This window comes from Schistocerca piceifrons, chromosome 1, assembly GCF_021461385.2.
Source record: "Schistocerca piceifrons isolate TAMUIC-IGC-003096 chromosome 1, iqSchPice1.1, whole genome shotgun sequence".
NCBI lineage: Eukaryota > Metazoa > Arthropoda > Insecta > Orthoptera > Acrididae > Schistocerca > Schistocerca piceifrons.
In genome coordinates, this window is record NC_060138.1 from 619341832 (window position 1) to 619365325 (window position 23494).

Here is a 23494-nt window from a genome sequence, read left to right on the forward strand (position 1 = left end):
TTTTATATTCCTCCTGTCTTTTGGGTGAAATGGAGAACCAATTGTAGGTTTCCCGTACAAGAAACTCTATGTTTCTATGTATGGTATTCACTGAGACGTGCGAAGCTGCAAGCTGAAGAGAGTAACAAATGCAGCGGATCAATACCAAATGCTTCAAACCGTATTCTCTCTTGAGTTGTTCGAAAAGCCCATTGTTTATTCCAACCATTGCACAAGCATTATCTGTGCCAATTCCTACCATATTAGCGATTGGAAGTTTGAGATCTTTCAAAGAATTCACAAGTGCACTTTTTACGATGTAATTGCATGTTTTTAGCGCCCTCATCACCGGAAACCACCTTCTTTCACAGTATTCCTAAATGATCTACAGCTAAAATAGAACAATGTTCAGCAATAAATAAAGAAAGTGTGCCTTCCGCTCTGCTTGCTACTCTAAATATAGTTTTCGGAACAATTTTCACAGATAAGGTGGTTTGTGTTTTTTTTAAATCAATTTTTTGTTTATGCTTAATAGTTTTCGAATGCTTTCTAATATCACACAATTTAGCGTAAAACTCTCTTGCATATACTTGACATCTTGTCTTGGATAAGTCTCCAATGACTGGTTTCCGCCACCCATTGAATTCAGGTTCTGCTTCCCACGCATCCCGATATTTTTGAGCGTGCTGCTTCTTCTTCTGTGGTAAATCCATTATGTAAGCCACCACAACGTAAGTTTCACCAATTTATAGTCACTGAAAATACATTAAAACTCAGGTGAACCAGAGGTCATGAAACAATCTACTCACTCGATAACTCGATATCAGTCCTATTGTTCACTGTTTAAAACGTAATAATGTCTGAGATACCCCCACCGAATTGTTCTTGCTTTACCACTGTGCATGTGGTAATAATTTGACTACGAGTTAACATTTCGAAAAATTAGAGGTTGCTAGACAGAAACGTATTTTATTATATTTAATATTACGTATGTTTTCTGTCAGTTCGAAAAATAAAGGGAGTTCGAAAGTTGAAGAATTATAGATCGATACGCTATCGACGATAACAGACTAGTGCGTAATGAATAATGAATTGTTCTATTTTTTTAACATTTTTGGAATACAGCGATCAATAGATTATTATATTTTGACTAAAGTTCAGTCTTGATCACACCGTTTATGTTTCAATGATATAGGTAACTGGTTTCGGAGCTCTCCTCAGCTGCTCCGCCTACCATCCTAAGGGAGCCGTGGGTCTGATGATGGTTATGTAAAAATAACCGAAACCGGTTACCTATATCATTGAAACATAAATGGTGTGATCAAGACTGACCTTTAGTCAAAATAGAATTGTTCTATAGTCAAGGTTTTCTTATTCTGTAGGCAATTCCCACATTCAGGTTTACTAAATGCTGAACAATGCTACATGATCTGCTAAGAACTTAATTTAACTTAGTAAATCTAGAACAAAGTCAGTGTAGTACCCAATCTATAGTTAAAATCTTATTAGTTTTGTAAATAAAAATACTGGCCCAAAAATAATTTTGATTTGTACTTCAAAAGTCGTCAGTACTCCAAAAGTCGCCAGGTAAGTCGCTAAATAATTTTTGTCGCTAAAAAGTTTTTTTGGTCGCTAAGACGAAGGCAAAAGTCGCCATTTCTAGCGACAAAGTCGCTAAATTGGCAACACTGGTTTCACTACAGTTACAGCTGAATTTGATTGTTGTGGACTATAATTTTTCTTCCCTGCATACGGCTTCATGCTGAGAACATACCTGGTTTTAGAGTCTGTGAGCGTTCCTATGAGTGTACCATATTTACCAGGTTTTTCCTTCATGAGGACCTTGAAGGGACACATGCCAAGCAACAATGACAACATTTCATCATTAACAGTGGGCACCCAGTACAATAATATCTTGGCAGTAATTCATTCACCGAGATGGGTCACCCAGTGGTTAGCACACTGGACTCGCATTTGGGAGGACAACGGTTCAAACCCGCGTCCAGCCATGCAGATTTTTATTTTCCGCGATTTCCCTAAATCACATCAGGTAAATGCCGGAATAGTTTTTTTGAAAGAGCCTGGCTGATTTCCTTCCCCATCCTAGACACAAACCGAGTTTGTGCTCCACCTGTAATGACCTTAGTGTTGATGGGACGTTAATCCCAGTCTTCCTTCCCTTTTTTAGTAATTCATACATTTTATCAAATGCTCTCATATTGCAGAAGACCTATTTTGTTCCCTGTGCTCATTTCGAGTCTCTCTGTCATGAAATCTTGCTGTTTTAGTGAACTGATGGAATCTAGTTCTATTCATAGTAACGGTATAAACAAAGCTTCCTGAAATTTTGCATGAGAACTGGACGTGCACTCGACCCCCTCCTTACATACCACCTAACTGATTATGTGCGCAACGGTAACGGAAGAAAATGATGGTGGACCCTGCTGGTTGGTAAAATAAGGAGTCCACACTCACAATAATTTAATAAAAATAGGAATCTACTCAGAAAAAAGAGAACTTTATCATAATAAACAACAGGAAATGGGGTTCTGCATATATCTACAAAATGATACGCGGATTAAATATTACAGTGAGATTTATTATACATCAGAACATAAATGTACGTGATTATCGACACAAACAGTGGGTTTGAGGGTAGGGTATACTGAAATATTATGAGAATAAGAGTTGGCTCGAGAACAAAGGGCTCCTACTCTCTGTGATGCAATAGATTGACGATAATGACTGGAGGTCCTAATGAATCAAATAGTAATCTCCCAACTATATAGCAGTATCGCAATTAGTAGTGAGAGCTCAAATGCGAGCACATGGAGAAACAACCAAGGTGGACTAGTAGCAAAGCGAGCGCGCGTGCTGTTGGGGGATTCAGTATAAAACTGATAAGGTCTTACAATGCCGGAGCCGCAAAATACTGTACCAGTACTGAAATTTGCAGCACGTCGTCTGTAGGCAGCGTTCTGATGATGTTGTTGTTGTTGATGTTGTTGTGGTCTTCAGTCCTGAGACTGGTTGATGCAGCTCTCCATGCTACTCTATCCTGTGCAAGCTTCTTCATCTCCCAGTACTTACTGCAACCTCGATCCTTCTGAATCTGTTTAGTGTACTCATCTCTTGGTCTCCCTCTATGACTTTTACCCTCCACACTGCCCTCCAATACTAAATTGGTGATCCCTTGATGCCTCAGAACATGTCCTACCAACCGATCCCTTCTTCTAGTCAAGTTGTGCCACCAACTACTCTTCTCCCCAATCCTATTCAATACTTCCTCATTAGTTACGTGATCTACCCATCTAATCTTCAGCATTCTTCTGTAGCACCACATTTCAAAGACTTCTATTCTCATCTTGTCTGAACTATTTATCGTCCATGTTTCACTTCCATACATGGCTACACTCCATACAAATACTTTCAGAAATGACTTCCTGACATTTAAATCTATACTCGATGTTAACAAATTTCTCTTCTTGAGAAAGGCTTTTCTTGTCATTGCCATTCTCCATTTTATATCCTCTCTACTTCTACCATCATCAACTATTTTGCTCCCCAAATAGCAAAACTGCTTTACTACTTTAAGTGTCTCATTTTCTAATATAATTCCCTCAGCATCAACCGACTTAATTCGACTACATTCCATTATCCTCGTTTTGCTTTTGTTGATGTTCATCTTATATCCTTGTTTCAAGACACTGTCCATTCCGTTCAACTGCTCTTCCAAGTCCTTTGGTGTCTCTGACAGAATTACAATGTCATCGGCGAACCTCAAAGTTTTTATTTCGTCTCCAGGGATTTTAATACCTACTCCGAATTTTTCTTTTGTTCCTTTACTGCTTGCTCAATATAAAGATTGAATAACATCGGGGAGAGGCTACAACCCTGTCTCACTCCCTTCCCAACCACTGCTTCCCTTTCATGCCCCTCGACTCTGTGCAAATTGTAAATAACCTTTCGCTCCCTGTATTTTACCCCTGCCACCTTTAGAATTTGAAAGAGAGTATTCCAGTCAGCATTGTCAAAAGCTTTCTCTAAGTCTACAAATGCTAGAAATGTAGGTTTGCCTTTCCTTAGTCTTTCTTTTAAGATAAGTCATAAGGTCAGTATTGCCTCACGTGTCCCAACATTTCTATGGAATCTAAACTGATGTTCTCTGCGGTCGGCTTCTACCAGTTTTTCCATTCGTCTGTAAAGAATTCGAGTTAGTATTTTGCAGCTGTGACTTATTAAACTAATAGTTCGGTAATTTTCACATCTGTCAACACCTGCTTTTTTTAGGATTGGAATTATTATATTCTTCTTGAAATCTGAGGGTATTTCGACTGTCTCATTCATCTTGCTTACCAGATGGTAGAGTTTTCTCAGGACTGGCTCTCCCAAGGCCGTCAGTAGTTCTAATGGAATGTTGTCTGCTCCCGGGGCCTTGTTTCGGCTCAGGTCTTTCAGTGCTCTGTCAAACTCTTCACGCAGTATCGTATCTCCTATTTCAACATCATCTGCATCCTCTTCCATTTCCATAACATTGTCCTCAAGTACATCACCCGTGTATAGACCCTCTGTATACTCCTTCCACCTTTCTGCTTTCCTTTCTTTGCTTAGAACTGGATTTCCTTCTGAGCTCTTGATGTTCATACACGTGGTTCTCTTACCTCCAAAGGTCTCTTTAATTTCCCTGTAGGCAGTATCTATCTTACCCCTAGTGAGATAAGCCTCTACATCCTTACATTTGTCCTCTAGCTATCCCTGTTTATCCATTTTGCACTTCCTGTCGATCTCATTTTTGAGACGTTTGTATTCCTTTTTGTCTGCTTCATTTACTGCATTTTTATATTTTCTCCTTTCATCAATTAAATTCAATATTTCTTCTGTTACCAATGAGTTTCTACTAGCCCTCGTCTTTTTACCTACCTGGTCCTCTGCTGCCTTCACTGCTTCATCCGTCAGAGCTACCCGTTCTTCTACTGTATTTCTTTCCCCCATTCCTGTCAATTGTTCCCTTATGCTCTCCCTGAAACTCTGTACAACCTTTGGTTCTTTCAGTTTATCCAGGTCCCATCTCCTTAAATTCCCACCTTTTTGCAGTTTCTTCAGTTTTAATCTACAGTTCATAACCAACAGATCGTGGTCAGAGTCCACATCTGCCCCTGGAAATGTCTTACAATTTAAAACCTGGTTCCTAAATCTCTGTCTTACCATCATATAATCTATCTGTTACCTTCTAGTACCTCCAGGATTCTTCCATGTACACAACCTTCTTTTATGATTCTTGAACCAAGTGTTAGCTATGGTTAAGTTATGCTCTATGCAAAATTCTACCAGACGGCTTCCTCTTTCATTTCTTAACCCCAATCTGTACTCACCTACTATGTTTCCTTCTCTCCCTTTTCCTACTCTCGAATTCCAGTCACCCATGACTATTAAATTTTCGTCTCCCTTCACTACCTGAATAATTTCTTTTATCTCATCATACATTTCCTCAATTTCTTCATCATCTGAAGAGCTAGTTGGCATATAAACTTGTACTACTGTAGTAGGCATGCGCTTCGTGTCTATCTTGGTCACAATAATGTGTTCACTATGCTGTTTGTAGTAGCTTACCCGCACTCCTATTTTTTTATTCGTTATTAAACCTCCTCCTGCATTACCCCTATTTGATTTTGTATTTATAACTATGTATTCACCTGACCAAAAGTCTTGTTCCTCTTGCCACCGAACTTCGCTAATTCCCACTATATCTAACTTTAACCTATCCATTTCCCTTTTTAAATTTTCTAACCTACCTGCCCGATTAAGGGATCTGACATTCCATGCTCCGATCCGTAGAACGCCAGTTTTCTTTCTCCTGATAACGACGTCCTCTTGAGTAGTCCCCGCCCGGAGATCCGAATGGGGGACTATTTTACCTCCAGAATATTTTACCCAAGAGGACGCCATCATCATTTATCCATACAGTAAAGCTGCATGCCCTCGGGAAAAATTACGGCTGTAGTTTCCCCTTCCTTTCAGCCGTTCGCAGTACCAGCACAGCAAGGCCGTTTTGGTTAGTGTTACAAGGCCAGATCAGTCAATCATCTAGACTGTTGCCCCTGCAACTACTGAAAAGACTGCTGCCCCTCTTCAGGAACCACACGTTTGACTGGCCTCCAAACAGATACCCCTCCGTTGTGGTTGCACCCACGGTATGGCCATCTGTATCGCTGAGGCACACAAGCCTCCCCACCAACGGCAAGGTCCATGCTTCATGGAAGAGGCTTGATGATGTAGGCGCCGACTTCTGCCGTGCAGCAACTCTGTGCCAAGCCCTGACCACGAAGGCTGTCCGAGAATTCGAAGTTCTTCTGAAACAGAGCGACCAAGTCGCAAGACCGTCCGACTCCGACGAAGATCCGATCCTGAATCTCCTCTGTGATGCGATGCAAGCAGCAAACCCAGCATTGCTCAGTTCCCTACTCTCCTCAAAAACTGCGAATCAGCATTCAGTTCTGATTCCAAAATCTCCCACACTGTCTCAGAGCATCATACGCGCCAATAGCGACTGTCCCTCCAATTTCGAGCAGGGCTTTATGACGTCAACTAGCCTCAGTTTAAGTTGATCAATCACGCCTCTGCTATTCAGCTGAGGGCACTGAACGTGCCGTTTGACCCGGCTACGAAAACAACCTGCCTAGACCACCGGCCATCTGACGCCAGATAGTCGCAACCAGCAGGGCACAGTCCTCAAGTATTCTCAGAATCAAGAGGACAATGCCGTCAGTCGGTGCCAGGAATCTTCGTTCCGCACGCGCCAGAACGGTAAACACATAAACTGCGGCAACACTCAGATGTCTGGCAAGGCGTTTCGCCCTGCATACAATAGGCGAAACTCGACCGACGTGTCGTTCCGCCATGTTCTTAAGCCTATTGTATGAACAGCACAGAATTCAGGGAAGTGCAGCCTCAAACCGGAAACGCAGTGTGCCGCGTCCTCCGATGCTCGCCTCGCACAGGCCACCCAAGGAAGTAAAACAACATGTTCAGGAATCAAGTGAAAAGTAGTTTTTGAGCTCTCAGTACAAATACTCTCATTACAACAACCTTATTCAGTCTGTTACTACCATGCAACGACATAGAACATTAATAAAATTGATGAAAATGAGAGGAGACGTGCAAAAGAGGGCATGGAACCTCTCATCTTCATTGGTATGCTTTATTAAGGCGTTACCAATTTCTGGAGAAAAAATCTTTTCAAATGATTATCTTATTGTTCCTACTTCATCTTCATTTCTTATGCCTTCTCGCTATTTCACTACGTTTTGTGCTACATGCCTTGTGACATGAGGAGTTGTGGACTTAAAAATTGTTCCAGTGGTTGCAAAATGCTTCTCATTGACCTCACTAGCTCCGTCATCATCCGCTGTAGGTACTCAAGAGTTCGTCTTCAGAGTCTGTTTGTACACCATCACTATCACCAAATTCAATTTCAGAATCTGCAGTCATCTAAAATGTGTAATACTGATCTTTTAGTAAGAGAGCGACAGTACATTTTCAACCACAGTTGTCTCTAACACTGGACAAAAAGCACTGAATAAGAAGGCACAAGAAACAATCAGAAACCAAGCAGAAATGATTCATTGTTATCATTGTTGCTACCCATACAGAGAAATTCAGTGCACGGACGGTCTACACTGTCAAAATGTTATAATTTATGGAATAAGACATTCGTTGTCAAGTCACATCTACTAATAAGGAAGTAGACTTTATATCTACCACTGTTTGACTCAAATTGACGCATTTTGTTTAGCTAAAAAAATTTACGTATTTATAAGACCTGTAGACCTGGTAGAGGAAATAATAAAAAAACAATAAATATTTTTATCAGAAGTTTTGAATTTGTAATACCAATCTAAATTACAATATTTAGAAAATGTGGGCATATTGTATCCCCCCACCCTCAATCCTTGGTACTAAAAGGGTTAAGGCATCTACAGGTGCGTCTTTCAAAAGTGTCTGTGTTGTAAGTGTCCTACAGATTCACATGGTTTTTTGCATTCGTCGAATTCATCACTCTTTTCCACCCTACTTGCAGCTGGGCGGAGGCAAGTGCCTTCCCACGTTGCAACTTCATATTTTTCATCTGCACTTTGTTGTTACTTCGATGAGACAGCTTCTCGCATACAAACGTCCTTGCACGTCCGTTTGATTCACCAAGAGTGTTGCTTTCAAATACGTTATTCGTGGATTTGTACTAGATGTTTGTCCTTGACAAGAACTAGTATCTTTTTCGCTATAGAGTCCAGATCGTGATAATTTTTCTTTTTATAGTATTTTTATGTTACACGTTTTATTTACAAAGTATAATGATAGCTTATACATAAATCCTTTATTTTTATATCATTCTTTAAATATTTTATTCCTAATTACGGAATGAATCAGTCAGACACATTCTGTCCCAGTAATCTAGTCACTATGAATTGGATTATCGAAAAGGTTAGGACAGCAAATTCTCTACACACATCCATAACGTGATTTTAGATACCTAACGTTTCGTTATGTATCAGAAAATTAGCAAAACACAGGGACGCTAGTGAAATGTGCATTAATGCATGAAAGAATGACTTCCTAGTACTTCGCGTTCTCCAACATTTATCAAAAGAACTCATGGCTCAGTTTACCTTACGATACCACGGCAAGACAAGTACACTGAGAACTGATTCATACAAAATAACCCATTAAGGGCCGATTGCATAAAGTATGTAATCTTAGGTTAAGGCAGAAAATGACCTTAGATTAAGCTTAACCTGGCAACCTGCGTTGTATAAACGTTAATCCTAGATCATATCACCATGAAGTCGGATCGTATTTGACGTGAAATTTCACTGTTCAAAGTCAAGTTCAGCTCCAATTGTCATTTTATAGTGTAGTGGCGCTTCTGTTTTTAGCAGATAACAACTGAAATAATAAAACGTTGTTAGTAACACAAAAAATTGGAAAGTAAATGTGTGACTCCGTCATTCCCACGCCGCTGATGCTCAAAATACTTTTTTTTTCGATGTGGGAGGTTAGGTTAAGGAAATTACCGGCTACCGTCTGTACTTAATGATCAGTCTCATAACAATTCTTGCGAGTCGACTTGTAATTTATGTGATTAGTTCAAAGGCATTTTATAGACTATTAGCAGCAGAATAAGAAAGGAAAATTCGGAATATTTGCAGTGAACAGTTAAGTATGGGGATTTTGACAGCAGCCAATAACGATTCAACATCACTTACATATGTTATCTTTAGCAATAACTATGCAATTCGTATTAAATTTTTAACTACCGAACACGTCCTTAAACTGCTATGACATTCCCACGTGAATTGATAAATAGGACAGAAGTGCGTTGAGTCCGCAGCTCGTGGTCTACTGGCTAGCTTTGCTGCCTCGGGATCATGGGGTCCCAGGTTCGATTCCCGGCCGGGTTGGGGATTTTCCTTGCCCGGGAGCTGGGTATTTGTGTTGTCCTCATCATTTCACAATCATCATTCGTGACAGTGGCTAGACTGGATTGTGTAACAAAGTGGACTGTGGAACAATTAGGACTTGGTACGGGCGCCGATGACCACGCAGTTGAGCGCCCCACAAATCAGATATCATCATCATCATCACACATAAGTGCGTTGAAATAATCAAAACACATACCTTTGTTTCATTAATTTCGGCAGCTCAGAGGTAGCCGACACGATAGTACAAAAAAAAAGAATGGATCAACGACGCACTTCGTAGGAAGTCATGGGACGTCCACTCCGGACAAACGCAACGAACACTACCGCACAAAATGAGATTAAAAAAGAAATGTTCGAATCCACGCCAATTGCTGAACTTTTTCATTTGTTATTACTTTCTCCGCATTATTAATCGTAAATGTCTGCTTTAAACGGGTCACCAGCCACTATTTGAAAGGTTCCTGTGGGGTAAAATATTAAGGTTAACAGCAACTTGCGCATCGCACTCAGTTCCACACTTAACTGTTCACTGCTAATATTTCGAATTTTCCTGACCTAGGATAATGCCAATCCACACCATTGAAACCATACCATACTTCCGATTTACGAGCATTCTGGACCCTTGTTGGGCAAAATTCTATGTACAATAACACTACGCGGTGTGAATTTCCTTGTTTCCTTTCGTTTACTTAACAAATATCTGAGCATTCAATTAAGTCCATACTCCCCGTACGTTCCGTAAAAGGGTGAACCCACTCTTGGAGCTAAATAACAAGCTGAGATCTCCTTTGGAGAATAGTACTGCTGGGCACTTGGAACTAAGGCTCAGAGACGATCTGACTAAACCAACCAAAAGAAACATGGGTTTTCGTGTAGTTCTCGAAAATATTGAAAAATATAGCCCATTTCGTGTTAGTTCATCCCTAAATTGTATTGGCGTTTGGTTGCGGTGTCAAAACATCCCTGAGTAGCGCTCCGGCAAGCGAGTGCGACAGCGTAATCAGCGGCAGCGGGGCTGCTTGCAGACAGCCGTTCGCTCTTTCAACGTCTCCGTGGTTGTTTCTCGCGAGGCAAACGTGTTTACTTTTCTGTTCAGTTTGTAGCTGTGTACTGTAAGTGTATTTAGTTTGTTTTCTTGTTTAGTGCTGTTTTGGAGTCTGAAGATTGATCTTTCTATGTGTAAAATTTTGAAGATGGATACGATTTCTCGTAGAGATACGATCAAGTTGTCGTTCACTGGTGAAAGTCATAACACGAGTTCACTTGAAATTCATAAGTTTGTCACTGGAGCGGCAGGAATCACCTTATCTCACATAACCGGAAGTGTAGTATCGCAGATTGATGCTGTGGTTTACCTCAAATTATCGGATAACTAATTGTGTAATCGAGCTGTAGAAAAATGTGGCGGTACTTTAAAGCTCACTCACACGGATGGGAATATTAGTGAGGTGAAGGTGTCGCATGCAGGAATGGGCTTCCGTACTGCCCACATGTTTTAGTGGTGATTGCACCTGATCATATTAGCCTGGTGCTTAGTCAATATGGGCGTGTACAAGCATATTCAGTTACTGAGGAGAGGTGGGGTAGCGGTTTTCCACTGCCTGAACGGCGTTCGCCAGATGAAAATCGATTTGGTGTAGCACACCCCATCATTCATCACTGTGCCAAGCTATAGAGTACTGGTCATGTGTGATGGACAGCCGAGAACGTGCGCCATTTGCGACTCTCCGGATCACGTACGCGCCGAGTGTCCGCGCGTTCTCGTGGCCGAGCTGCCGCCCGGCGACGACGCGGCCCACACAGCCGCTGCCGTGGCCGCAACTCCAACGGCCTCCGCGCGTGATAGCCCACCCGTGGAACAGACATAGCAGGTAGACCGGACGGCACCTGTCACCTCCCAACTGAAGATTGCGGATACTTCTTCGTCCGCTCCACTAGCTGACCAGTCGATGACAGTAGAGACGCCTGTCACATATGCGACACCCGTCCCATCCGTAGTGCAAACCGTAACTCAGCTCCCTCTGCCGGAAGTCAGTCAGATGTTCCCCTCCAGGAAGCACGTACATCTACGAGTACGGAAGGTGTCGTTACTGCACTCATTGTCAAACCTCGTGACCCAAAATTTGCAAAAACCTCTCAAGGACACAGCACTAAGCGCAGAAACCGAAAATACGTTGTCTGACGATTCTGAATTGCCTTTGAAACACAAGAAGACGCAAGGCAGAAACGTTAGCTCCTAAAACTAAAGAGAAACTATCACAGACGCAAAAAAACGAGACAGAACAAAATTCGAGCGCAAGTGACTGTGGCAAGAACAAAAACACCATAGACTGCCGCCCGGGGTGGCCATGCGGGTCTAGGCGCTTCAGTCTGGAACCGCGTGACCGCTACGGTCGCAGGTTCGAATCCTGCCTCGGGCATGGGTGTGTGCTCAGAGCCATTTGAACCAACGGCGGGGCAATCGCCAAAACTGTGATCCCAAAAAAAAAAAAAAAAAAAAAAAAAAACGCGTGACGAAGTGGATCATAACACTGGCTGGGCCAATGGCGCCATGAAGAGTACAACGGTGGCGCCAGACGTCCTTGGTGTAGAAGGCGCAGCATTTAAAGTTACTTCAGGAAAGAATCGCCCTCTGTCTGAGTGACTCCGTTGGGCGAATGTCAGTTCAGCGTCCACTCTTCTGTCACCATGAAGTATCCCATGTAATCTGAATTATGGAGGTTTGAGTGATTACTGACGTAATTTATTCCCTTCATCCTCTACAACCACGAATCATAAGTATAGTATAACAATCTTAAACATCAATAGAGTGCAATCTCCGGTGAAAGTGCTTTGAAGGAGTTTCTATATGACTCAAGACACGTCATGTGGAACGGCCTATTTTAGTTAGAGTAGTTGTTGCAAATGTAAACTATTTAGAATCATGGACAGGGATTAGTTGTCTGATTCTTGATGAGACATTTATAACTATTTATGCTCCATCTGGTAATAATTCGAAACAGGAGTGTGTCGTGTTCTTTAAACAAGAGATTTTGTACCTCCTGAATAATGACACCGAACACATAATAATTGGTGGCTATTGGAACTGTGACTTAGAGACAAGGACAAGACAACACATTTCAATTCTTCTCGTGAACTCTCTGATTTAGTTAAAAATTTGCAAATGAAGGATGTTTTGAGCTCGTATATTCACCTACTGTCAAGTTTACGTTTCTCACCAAAGTGGCAGCAAGCCGTCTGGATAGAATATATATAACACGTAATCTTGGCCGGCCACTGTGGCTGAGCCGTTCTAGGCGCTTCAGTCCGGAACCGCGCTGCTGCTACGGTCGCAGGTTCGAATCCTGCCTCGGGCATGGATGTGTGTGATGTCCTTAATTTAGTTAGGTTTAAGTAGTTCTAAGTCTAGGGGACTGATGACCTCAGATGTTAAGTTCCATAGTGCTTAGAGCCATTTGAACCATTTTGAATGTAATCTGGAATCTAGTGTTTCTTCTGCTGAAGTAATCCCGGCTAGTTTCACAGATCACTGTCCAGTGAAATGTTGTATCAAAATGAGCAAACAGAAAACACACTGGCGGCGTAGTCATTGGAAGCTGAATGAGAGTATACTCGACGACAGCGAGTTAGAAGAATACATACGAAGCATTTGGGGTGCATGTCACAGAGCCCGTCCTGGGCACAACTCTGACATTGCTTGGTGGACATCGTGTAGAAAGAAGAAGTTAAGATCTGCAGTGATTACGTATGGGAAAGAGAAGCTCAATTAACAAAAAACACGATGGAATTTTACTATACGTGCCTCAGGGAGCTCTGTGATCGATCTTCGGATTCCATTGCGGATTGCATGAAAATTAAAAAGATTGAAGCGAAACTGATAGCTTTAAAACGAAAACAGCTCGAAGATCTAACAATACGATCTAAGCCCAGAACGACCCTCAAGATGAGAGTGTCTCGTTATACCACTTGTTGAGACTCGCGCGGAAGTTCATCGACAAAATGATCTTTGGAGACAATGTGTTGCTGGAAGAGCGAAATGACACAGTCAGTGGGGTGCACCGTTTCTTCTCCGATTTGTACGGTGAAACTGCTTACAATGAGCACTCTGTAGACGAATTGTTTGAAGGCATCAATGAGAGCGTCTTATCAAGAGGAAACAAGAATCTTGTGACATGCTTCTCAAATGAAGATCTAGTGGACAGAGTAATTGCTGCGGTTTCGAAGAAAACACCTGGTCCCGACGATTTGCCTGTTGAATTTTACAGAAAATTCTGGAACGTTATCGGTGGCAAATATACAGATATTGTAATGGTTCAAATGGCTCTGAGCACTATAGGACTTAACTTCTGAGGTCATCAGTCCCTTGGACTTAGAACTAATTAAACCTAACTAACCTAAGGACATCACACACATCCATGCCCGAGGCAGGATTCGAACCTGCGACCGTAGCGGTCGCGCGGCTCCAGACTGTAGCGCCTAGAACCGCTCGTCCACCCTGGCCGGCTACAGATATTGTAAACGAAGTATTATATGGAGAACCAATTTCCAGCGATTTTAAACAAAGTCTTACAATTCGTAATCATAAAGGGAAGGGTACCAAAGACATCAATAAAACACGCCCAATATGCCTGCTGAATACCGACTTCAAGCTGATAGCTCGTGCCATCAAATCACGTGTAACGAGCGTTCTGAAGCGCATAATAGGTACAGACCCAGCCTGCCCAGCCGGCCGCAGTATCATTGCAACCATAAGCGAGTATAGAGACATTAACTCCATTTCCTCTACGAACAACTTAAAAGGAGCCCTAGTGTTTATCAATTTCACAAAAGCGTTTGACAGTGTGAGACATAAATACCTGTTCAAGACATTGTTTAAAATGAGTTTTTCAAACAGATTCCTGCAAGCAAAGGGGAATATGGTGAGAGGGATTTCGACAAAAGTAATTAATGGCCAGTGCACAATACAAATCGACATTAAAAGAGGAATCCCGCCATCGATGTTGTTCTTTGTGATAGCGCTGAAATGGTTGAAATGGCTCTGAGCACTATGCGACTTAACTTCTGAGGTCATCAGTCGCCTAGAACTTAGAACTAATTAAACCTAACAAACCTAAGGACATCACACACATCCATGCCCGAGGCAGGATTCGAACCTGCGACCGTAGCGGTCGTTCGACTCCAGACTGCAGCGCCTAGAACCGCACGGCCACTCCGGCCGGTATGATAGCGTTAGAGCCATTGGTAAGGAAGTTACACAGTAACTTGGAAGGCATCACCGTTATGGGCACTAAAAAAGTTACAAACGCCACGCCTATGCTGACGACTTAGGTGTGTTAATCAGGAGCAGAGAAGATCTGAGTGTTTGGAAAACTACACTGGACCAGTACAGTCAGGCTTCAGGAGTAATCATTAGGGAGACCAAAAATCCCTCGCTACACTTGAGGGGTTTTTGCACAGATGAAATTAGACTGCGCAAAATACGCGGAGCAACTCACATCCCTAGACATCATCTTCCATAAGTGCCCTCTTAAAATGAATGCCATAAATTGGAAGGCAATATTACGAAATATTAGATCCGCCACAAGAGAAACAGATTCAGAAATCTGAGTGTCTTCCAGAAGATTCAATTTGTTAATATAGTTAATATAACAATTCTGACAAAAGTGCTCTATTTAGGACAATGTTTGCCAATCCCCGAAGGGATAGCTAGGTCGATAATGACGGAAGTGTGTGGTTATATATGGCAAAGGCACCTATTCCGCGTCGTATCTAGTGCTTTAACACTAAAGATGGGCGGAGGAGGCCTAGGTCTCGTAGGTATTCATAAAAAAGTAACAGCCTTGTATTTAAAGATAAATTTAGAGTGCACTGAAAACCATCCGGACACAGTCACTGTTGCACTGCTAAAAGCGAAAGAGCCCAAGAGACTCGATCCGTCGACGAACGTCACATCGATCAATCCTAAATTAAAACTTGCACGACAATTTTACATCGAACTCAGTCACATCAGAATCAAGCGAAGAAACCAGTCAGACGCAAACAACCGTTCGATCGTAGAAGTGATAATGAAATGGAACAAAACTGAACAGAAATATTCAGAAAAGAATTGGAAGATAGTCTGGAAAAATCTGGCCACGAATGTTCCATCAAGTGAAGTGAAGGACTCCTGGTCTAGAGTCGTCAATAATGTTATAACCACAAATGAGGGCCTTAATGATATTGGTTTATGCGACACAAATCTATATCAGAAATGCCTTCTTGTTGACAAGCTCTCACACAGATTTACATGCAGTCTCTATTTAGATATAAGGATGATCATCAAAAGAAAAATAACTTTGCCGAAACGACCTCATAGTAAAAATGTAGAAATCTCCGACTTGTTGCTTCCAGATCAGGTACCGCTATAATGTGTCTATTCAGGATTTATGACAATTATGTTATTAAGAAAAAAGGAGACGACAGCTTACTGGAGTTCAAAATGTATATCGAAAAAGAGTATTTTCGCGCTCTCTCATTAAAAGATCACAAAGTAAAATTTGGAAATATGGTAAACATTCATCTCCAAAAGTCGGGTGCAGGATAACAAAAATGTAGCTGCTCAATTTGTTGTTGTGGATCGTGTAGGGGTGATGGCATCAACTGCGGGACAGCTGCTAAGGGTGAAGTACGGTGGGGTTTTCGTGGGCCCCGAAGCCTCTACCGTAGCCGTGAAGGCTCGTCAAGCGACAGTGCAAGTAATTACGAACGAAAATGATGAAGTACTCAGAAAGAAATCAAAACTCGAACCAAAGACTGGAAGAAATTAGGTGGACTGTAGAGATTCTGTAAGCAGAAATCCATAGGTCACCGGTTCGAATCTGGCCCGGAAGTAACATTCTTACAGCTGTAGCTTGGAAGGACAATTGACACACTAGGTGACAGTTGTTCTTCGCGCGGCACGGGAATTTTCTATTACCGGATTGAATCTTCACATGGGCGACGATCATTTATTCTGGCCACGATACAGTTTAGGTGTATGTTTGGCGCTACTGAAAGCTACGTGTATAATATTTGTATCTCATACTTCAGTTGATCTATGTATATGTACACTGTTAACGAAAACGTGGAAATAGACGTACATTACATTTGCACCCTGTACCTCAGTTGAACTACGCGAAGAGGCAATAAGACGACACATATGCAATTTGTATCCCGCACTCCAATATGAGGTACAGTTTTTTTTTTTTTTTGCCTTCGAAGCTAATAGTATCGACTGAAAGTTATAGTTTTCATCAAAGCAGTGACAATAGTATCCCATTCTTTAGTTGAGCTATAAGGATATCTCAAACACCAACAGTACGTGATTTTCATAATGTCTCTCAAGGCGAGCTTAGATTTTTCGAACCACGTCCCTCGTCTAATGGATTTCCACAACCGATCTTTGATGCAGCGCCATACGAATAAGTCCTGAGTATGGCGCATGTACACTCGTGAGGCGCATATATTCGCCGCACTCACGACATAGAACATACTCGGCAACGAGACCACACATTTGTAAAAAACAAATTGTGCTCAACATGTCTACGCCCATAGCCTCTCTCAAATCATCCAGGTTCATCAGTACAGATAAAACCATACCTACAAACCGAAATGAGATACTAAAAATTGTCCTAAAATAAGAAATTAATAGTCCAAATCACCTCAATATCACTAAGAATGAAATTAAGTACTGAATGGATGGCATATAACCAATTATTTAAATAAACGCACACGAAGAATATTTTGAGCGATATGTAGCGATCTCTTTTAAAATCACATTCAATCATTTTAATGTGCAATGATAGCACTTGTCTGGAACACAGAAGTGTTTTATTAACTATGGCTGAAAGTGAAGACATTATTATCTGTGAGTAATGTATGACGTCATTGGTCAAAGCCGACGGGTTGTATCCCTTGCTTCACTAGACCCGGTGATTTTGACTATTAGTTTCTTATTTTAGGATAATTATTAGTATCTCATTTTCGTTTGTAGGTATGGCTTTATTTGTTCCGATGAACCTGGATGATTTGAGAGAGGCTAAGGTCTCCTTTTCTGTTTACTTGTTCCCATGGTTAAAGCACGACACCTTCGATAATAAATATAACGTATCTACGGTGTGCCATAGATATCTTCGATCGAAACTCAATAATCATGTCGACAGCCGATTTCAGCCGTGTTGCCAAGCATTTTATGTGCTACCTAAGATCAAATCTCAACCTGGTTCGGTGGATCCGGCTTCGATTTATACAATAGAGCTGAGGCCTGAACATAGTTCACTTTCTGATCTAATGTCAAATGTGATCTCCAGACAGCGATTTTTATACAATCGACCCTAAGAAGCACGTATCAAACGGTGTATCAAAGAAAACATAGCATAGCGATTTGATGACTAACTAACCATTTCTTATGGTATGTCACTTAATCTAAGGTATGTCGTCGTGCGTATTTTCTGTACTGTCATTTCATTTCACAGTCCTTTGCTGAAGAGATGTTTCTTCATCTAGTAATAAGACAAATTCTTCGAGATTTTTCGACAATTTATGCCACCTCCCTAGAGGTTTGACAACCTTTGACTATCTAAATCTAAACATGTACTTACCGCATATGAAATCTACAAAAATCAATACTCTGTAGCCTACTAGCTACGTATTCCTTATATAACTAACAGATCTTCGCGTGGAACATAATCACCGCATATTTACAGTGAGATATCTCAAAATCATAGGACGAAAATATAGTTACATGGTGCAATTATGTTACATGACACATTTGTTGACTATTCATTTGCATTTAGCTCAAGGGTTTCCTCGCTGGAAATTAACCTTTCATTCTTCCTTAAATATTAAAAATATAACAGGCGCTACGATACAGCATTGACATACATACATACTACAGAATCACAAAAATGTGATCTTGAACATACACTTCACAAATAAAAATCCTCTTACTGAATGCTTTGGAAACCTCGTTGGTGGTATAAACCGCTTATGTTGTCAAAGCACCCTTTATGAGGAAACAGTCTTCTGAATTTCTTTACTGTATTCATCTCTCGCTCTCCCTCTACAGTTTCTACCCCTTCATTTCCCTCCAATACTAAGGGCCGATTGCACCAACGTTGATTAAAAGTTAACCACGGTCAAGTCACCATTTAATCCTGACTAACTCGAGATTCGGCTGCACCAACCTTGATCAAAGTTAATCGATGTATATCATCACGATTAAAGTTAACCGAGCTCGAAGGTTCGATTGTCTTGAATTGATCGCGGCTAACTTATTGTAAACACGTAACATGGCACCTCGTTTTGACGTTTTAGATGGCATAGAAGACGAAGAAATGCTATATCTTCAACATATAAATCGAGCGGAAGTACGCTCTGTGATGGATGGTTTCAACACACTGGCTGGATTTCCTGGAGTCATTGGTACGCTGGATTGCACTCACATAAGGATTCAGTCACCTGGGGGGGGGGGGGGGGGGGGGGGCAGAATACAGAACTTTTCTGCAATAGGAAATCATATTTCTCCTTTAATTGTCAAACAATCAGCGACCACAATTTAATAATACGGGAAATTGTGTCTCAGTGGCCTGGATCTGTGCACGATAGTACAATATTTCATAATTGCGCTCTAAGAGCACAGTTTGAAAATGGCCTGTGGAGAGACAGCCTGCCGCGGCGGCCGAGCGGTTCTAGGTGCTTCAGCCTGGAACCGTGCGACTGCTACGGTCGCAGGTTCGAATCCTGCCTCGGGCATGGATGTGCGTGGTGTCCTTAGGTTAGGTAGGTTTCAGTAGTTCTAAGTTCTAGGGGACTGATGACCTCAGATGTTAAGTCCCATAGTGCTCAGAGCCATTTGAACCATTTTTGTGGAGAGACAATATGGTTTGTGGAAGAGGAGATTCCCCATTTTATCTATGGAATGAGGTGTAATCCACAAAAGACAATGGCAATTATAGTAAGTACGGCTGTCTTGCATAATATTGCAAGGAGCACAAGCAAGGAAGAGCCGCTAGAAGATACGGAAATTACGCGGGTGCTGAGGCTATTACGTAGCGACAGGGGCCCCGATATCGACGATAGTGAGACAATGCCTTCCGGTCAACAAATGTATCGTGATGACACATTACCAGGACGAGCAGTTCGTCACACTATAATTGATGAACATTTTCACTGAGGTAAACTGTTACTTAATGCATGTAAAATATGTAATTATTTTTATTTGATATTATTATAGTGCACAAATAACAAAATGTTTTTTTAAACTTTTACATTACATTCGGTAGAATTCTTCCCCTTCAAATACTTGTATTTTTCTTTTAGTGCCAAAATTATGAGATTTTTTATTCTCATTTCTTGCATATATTCTCTCTTCATCATTTCCTGCTGCTGCTAGAGTACTTCCACCCTCTTCTGCATCACACTGTCCAGTGCAGAGGAGGAAGCTGGTTTAGGTCTCGGTGGAATCCTTCTCCGATTACATGTTTCTTGCGTTCCTGCACTTGAAGGTTTGGAGAAGGTTTGTTGAACATTCTCCATAACAACCTGTGATGGGATCAGGCTTCCGCCAGCTTCAGCAGCAATTACAATTCCATTACTGTTTGTGGTACTGCTGGCATCACCAACTGCTGCATCATCAACTACATCTACATTTGGATCCATTATTACACTGTATTGTGCATCCGAATAAAAGGTATTTTTCCAGTGGCTTCAATGATGAGCCAACTATTGCCTGTAGTTTTTCCTCGTGTGAACTCTTTTTAGGTGCTGAGACTTGAACCTTCTCTTCAACCAAATCCTTCCACAACCTCCTATTCAAATTCTCGTAACATGTTTTAAGCCTTTCAGGCCTTCTTTCTGTTACACCTGAAATGGATATATTTTGTAGTAGCTGATATCATTATTGTTGTGCGTATCTTGAATTGTTATTCAATATTAATCTAAGCACCATGAAAAATAGTGTTTTAATTTACATAAGTAACAGATATTTATTGATTTATGATTCTAATAAAATTTAATCTTACCTGGAGTTGAACTAAATAGTATTGCTATATATTCCCATGCATCCAGTTTTTCCCTAACTCTACAAACATCCGTTTTTTTTACACTCTAATATACTTGAATTGGAGGCAACCAAATCCAAAAGTATGTCTACTTCGAATTTGGAAAAATTCGGCGTCCTTTTCTTGTTCTCCACGTGCAGTAACAACGCTCACTTTACGCAAACAATATGAAAAGCTCGCGTAAGTACCACAGACCAAGGCGGTTACAACAACCTTGCCACAGGCAGACAGCGAATATCATTAACTTTGCATGTAAATGGGCTCTTTCCTTTGTAACATGAGGAGTTAACCGCGGTCAAACTCCCCATTACCTAACCGCGTTTTGGTAGTCGGTGTTTAAATTTGATGCAGCACAGAGGCAACTTAATCGCGATTAAGCTTTAACCGTGATCTCGGGACCCTCTGTTATCTCGCTTTTTAATCACCGTTGATGCAGTTAGTCATAAATTCGTGATCCGTTGATGTCTCAGAAAGTGTTCAATTAATCGATCCCTTCTTCTAATCAGGTTGTGCACAAATTTCTTTTCTCATCAATTCTCTTCGGTACCTCCTCATTAGTTAACGTAGTCTACCCACCTAACCTTCAGCATTTTTTTTGTCTAAACTGTTTATCGTCTGTACTTCACTTCCAAACATGGCTACACTCCAGATGAATACTTTCATAAATGACTTCCTAACACTTAAATCTATATTAACTGTTAACAAATTTCTCTTCTTCAGAAACGCTTTTCTTGCGAAGGCCAGTCTAGAATTTACATCCTCTCTACTTCTGTCACCATCAGTTATTTTTCAGCCACTACTGTAAGTGTCTCATTTCCTAATCTAATTCCCTCAACATCATCTGATGTGATTCGACTACATTCAATTCACCTTGTCTTGCTCTTATTGATGTTTATCTTACATTCTCCTTTCAAGGCACTGTCCATTCCATTTAGCTGCTCTTCCAAGTCCTTTGTTGTCTCTGACAGAATTGCAATGCCAATGGGAAACCTCAGAGTATTTGTTTCTTCTCCCTGAAAATTAATTCTTACTCAAAATTTTTCTTTGGTTTTCTTTACTCTTTGCTCAGTGTACAGATTGAATAACATCAGGGCAGGCTACAATCCTGTCTCACTCCCTTCTCGACCACTGCTTCCATTCCATACCCCTTGATTTTTGTAACTGCCAAATGGTTTCTGTTCAAGTCGTAAATAGCGTTTCGCTCCATCTATTTTACCCTCCTACCTTCAGAATTTCAAAGACAGTGTTCCAGTCAACATTGTCAAAAGCTTTCTCTAATCTACAAATGCTTTAAACGCAGCTTTGCCTTAGGGTCAGTATCGCTTCGAATGCTCCTACATTTCTTGGAAATCCAAACTGACCTTCCCTGAGATCGGCTTTATTAGTTTATCCATTCTTCTGTAAAGAATTCGTGTTAGTATTCTGGTACCACGACTTATTAAACTTATAGCTCTGTAATTTTCACACCTATTAGTGGCTGCTCTCTTTGGAAGAGCAATTATTACATTCTTCTTGAAGTCGAAGGGTGTTTAATCTTGTCACACATGTTGCACACCAGTTTCAGAGGTTTTCACAGGGACACAGCAAACGCCAAACGCCGATGCTACAGATTTCCGGATTGGTCGCCTTAAACGAAACGTTATTCTCCCCTTTTGGAAGAGAAATGCTGATTGGCAGACGATATTCCTGACGCCTTGAGCTGAAGGAGTAATGGAAGAGACCGACAGATAAACCCCTTCACGTCTGGCATGGAGAGGGGCCGTTCCGTTGTCACTCTTGGAGCGAGAACACGTAATGAGAGCGTGTGCGCTCATACGTGTACTCAAAGTGCGAGGAACAAGTCTCTCCTCGGTACTTCACTGGGAGAGCACCTCTGTCGAGAGTGACTCGGAGTGAGACTCCATATTGAGTCCTTGCGATTAAGTGTTGTTCACTGTGTTGGATGCCACACTTATTGTAAGGTGTGAACAAACAGAGTTATAATTAAACGCCTGCGAGCGAATTTTTGAGTGGCATCGCGGTGGACTGGTTATCTGATGGTGTACCACGCCAATAGTTAGACTAGGGGCGAATAGGAGTCCTTGACTTCATCAAGGTCGGAGGGAGAGGTTGATTGGCGAAGGTCAATCCAGATAGAACAAGAGTTATCTTACTTGTCAGCAGCGAGCGGCGCAGACAGCAGTCATCGCAGCTTACGGTATTGTGCGCTACAGCTCTTGCGAGCCGGCCGGAGTGGCCGAGCGGTTAAAGGCGCTACAGTCTGGAACCGCACGACCGCTACGGTCGCAGGTTCGAATCCTGCCTCGGGCATGGATGTGTGTGATGTCCTTAGGTTAGTTAGGTTTAAGTACTTCTAAGTTCTAGGGGACTTATGACCACAGCAGTTGAGTCCCATAGTGCTCAGAGCCATTTGAACCATTTTAGCTCTTGCGAGCCCCATATTTCCTCCACAACAGTACACTTCACTGCATTTCACACGCGACAGCCTCGACCGTACCTAGCAACATTCTAACGGATAATTATTCAAGTTGAGCAGGCGCTGCTCTCAGCTATTCTGCCAAGTCAATAACAAAAAACTTTGTATAGAAATTTCATAAGCGAATCCTATCCTTAAGAGGTAACTTCACATTCCGAAAAGAACCCGGAAATAACTTGTTCAGTTCATAACTAAAAGTGCCATTGTGATTTCTCAGAATTTTTGCAAAATAAATAATAATTTTCGTTATTTTCATATTTTTCTTACACTAACTAGCACTACTCCAGTACCCAAGTATCCCACTAGTTACGTAAGAAATTTTGTGAATTTTTGTGTCATTTCCTTACAGCGGACGACTCCAGAAGATATTTATTGCTGAAAGTTTTTCAGGCATTTCTCTTTAGAACGTTAGGAGCATCTGTCTGACTTCTGTAGTAGTGTGGGGGTGGAAATTGCATCTTGCAGGAGCCGCAGGGTAAAGGGTA